We start from the raw sequence: 2,850 nt of genomic DNA, 5'->3' as shown, positions 1-2,850 counted from the left end.
TGGACCTCTGCTCTAGATGTTTCTCCAATCCTTCTTGAAGCAGTCTGTGAATGTAGCTGCCACCACCTCCTGTGGTAGTGAATTAACATATGAACGTATGAAACTGCCATCTACTGAATCAGACCCTCCTGGGTCCATCAAAGTCACTCTTGTTTACTCAGACTGGCAGCGGCTCTCCAGGATCTCAAGCTGAGGTTTTTCACGCCTACTTGCCTGGGCCGTTATAGTTGGAGATGCCGGGGACTGAACCTGGGAGCTTCTGCTTACCAAGCAGATGCTCTACCACTGAGCCACAGCCACATTCATGGCTCTCCAGGGTCTCAAGCTGAGGTTTTTCACGCCTACTTGCCTGGGCCGTTATAGTTGGAGATGCCGGGGACTGAACCTGGGAGCTTCTGCTTACCAAGCAGATGCTCTACCACTGAGCTACAGTCCCATTCATGGCTCTCCAGAGTCTCGAGCTGAGGTTTTTCACGCCTACTTGCCTGGACCCTTTTTAGTTGGAGATGCCGGGGATTGAACCTGCGACCTTCTGTTTACCAAGCAGATGCTCTACCACTAAGCCACAGTCCCATTCATGGCTCTCCAGAGTCTCGAGCTGAGGTTTTTCACGCCTACTTGCCTGGACCCTTTTTAGTGGGAGATGCCGGGGATTGAACCTGGGACCTTCTGGTTACCAAGCAGATGCTCTACCACTAAGCCACAGTCCCATTCATGGCTCGCCAGGGTCTCAAGCTGAGGTTATTCACACCTTCTTGCCTGGACCCTTTTTAGTTGGAGATACTGGAGACTGAACCTGGGACCTTCTGCTTACCAAGCAGATGCTCTACCACTAAGCCACAGTCCCATTCATGGCTCGCCAGGGTCTCCAGCTGAGGTTATTCACGCCTTCTTGCCTGGTCCTTTTAACTGGAGATGCCGAGGATTGAACCTGGGACCTTCTGCTTCCCAAGCAGATGCTCTACCACTGAGCCACAGCCCCATTCATGGCTCACCAGGGTCTCCACCTGAGGTTATTCATGCCTTCTTGCCTGGACCCTTTTGAGTTGGAGATGCCGGGGATTGAACCTGGGACCTTCTGCTTCGCAAGCAGATGCTCTACCACTGAGCCACAGCCCCATTCATGGCTCTCCAGGGTCTCGAGCTGAGGTTCTTCACGCCTACTTGGCTGGACCCTTCTTAGTTGGAGATGCCGGGGACTGAACCTGGGACCTTCTGCTCACCGAGCAGATGCTCTACCACTGAGCCGCATCCCCTCCTTGCGTCTCTCCAGGGTCTCAAGCTGAGGCTTTTCATGCCTACCTGCCTGGACCCACTTTAGTTAGAGATGCTGGGGATTGAACCTGGGACCTTCTGCTTCCCAGGCAGATGCTCTACCACTGAGCCACAGCCCCATTCATGGCTCTCCAAGGTCTCAAGCTGAGGTTTTTCACGCCTACTTGCCTGGACCCTTTTTTAGTTGGAGATGCCAGGGATTGAACACCTGGGACCTTCTGCTTCCCAAACAGATGCTCTACCACTGAGCCACAGCCCCATTCATGGCTCTCCAGGGTCTCCAGCTGAGGTTCTTCATGCCTTCTTGCCTCGACCCTTTTTAGTTGGAGATGCCGGGGATTGAACCTGGGACCTTCTGCTTCCCAAGCAGATGCTCTACCACTGAGCCACAGCCCCATTCATGGCTCTCCAGGGTCTCAAGCTGAGGTTCTTCACGCCTACTTGCCTGGACCCTTTTTAGTTGGAGATGCCAGGGATAGAACCTGGGACCTTCTGCTTCCCAAGCAGCTGCTCTACCGCTGAGCCACAGCCCCTCCCCTAAATCCGATGTTATTCCACGTGAATTCCTTGGTGGCTTCCCTTCCAAGTTCCAACCAGGGATGGCCCTGCATAGCTTCCGAGATCTAATGAGATCAAGGTAGTCCAGAACAGCCAGGTCAGGGTAGCCTTTGCTAGAGGCAGCAAATGTATCATTTTAGCCGCACGGTATTTCATCAGGCCCAAAACAAAGGCAGGAGGCATTCCTCATCCAAGGCAGGAACTGAACAACGCTGGGCAGACAACTGAAGTGGGGGAGAGGGAATCCGCCAGACCGTGGCCAGCGCCGCTTATTAGCATTCTAACCTTGTGCGGGGACGCGGGCAAATACTACATAATGTCATTGCAAAGCGTATTAGATTCTAGGACGGCTGCCCAAATCAGGAACAAACCAATCGTTGGCAGAGCAGAACTAAGGAAGCTGGCTTGCTGCACCAGAGAGGATAACTTTATGAGGAGAGACCAGACGGATATCAGCCAGTATCATAATGCCCCTGTATAAATCGATGGTGCGGTCTCATTTGGAATACTGTGCGCAGTTCTGGTCACCGCACCTCAAAAAGGATATTATAGCATTGGAGAAAGTGCAGAGAAGGGCAACTAGAATGATTAAAGGGTTGGAACACTTTCCCTATGAAGAAAGGTTAAACCGCTTGGGGCTCTTTAGCTTGGAGAAACGTCGACTGCGAGGTGACATGATAGAGGATTACAAGATAATGCATGGGATGGAGAAGGTAGAGAAAGAAGTCCTTTTCTCCCTTTCTCACAATGTAAGAACTCGTGGGCATTCGATGAAATTGCTGAGCAGTCGCGTTAAAACGGATAAAAGGAAGTCCTTCTTCACCCAAAGGGTGATTAACATGTGGAATTCACTGCCACAGGAGGTGGCGGCGGCTACAAGCATAGACAGTTTCAAGAGGGGGTTAGATAAAAATATGGAGCAGAGGTCCATCAGTGGCTATTAGCCACAGTGTGTGTGTGTGTGTGTGTGTATATATATATATATGTGTGTGTGTGTGTGTGTTTGTGTATATATAT

General features: G+C 51.4%; 1 non-coding gene across 1 annotated transcript; it reads right to left on the bottom strand.

Annotated features, from left to right (window-relative positions):
* Positions 1-1,047: 1,047 nt before the first annotated feature.
* TRNAR-GCG (transfer RNA arginine (anticodon GCG)) lies at positions 1,048-1,119 on the bottom strand. Its single transcript has one exon. It is a non-coding gene; the product is annotated as a tRNA-Arg (tRNA).
* Between the last annotated feature and the right edge of the window lie 1,731 nt (positions 1,120-2,850).

The sequence above is a fragment of the Heteronotia binoei genome, unplaced genomic scaffold, assembly GCF_032191835.1.
Source record: "Heteronotia binoei isolate CCM8104 ecotype False Entrance Well unplaced genomic scaffold, APGP_CSIRO_Hbin_v1 ptg001149l, whole genome shotgun sequence".
Lineage (NCBI taxonomy): Eukaryota > Metazoa > Chordata > Lepidosauria > Squamata > Gekkonidae > Heteronotia > Heteronotia binoei.
Note: the sequence above shows the minus strand (reverse complement) of the source record. Positions and strands in the feature narration are given on the sequence as shown.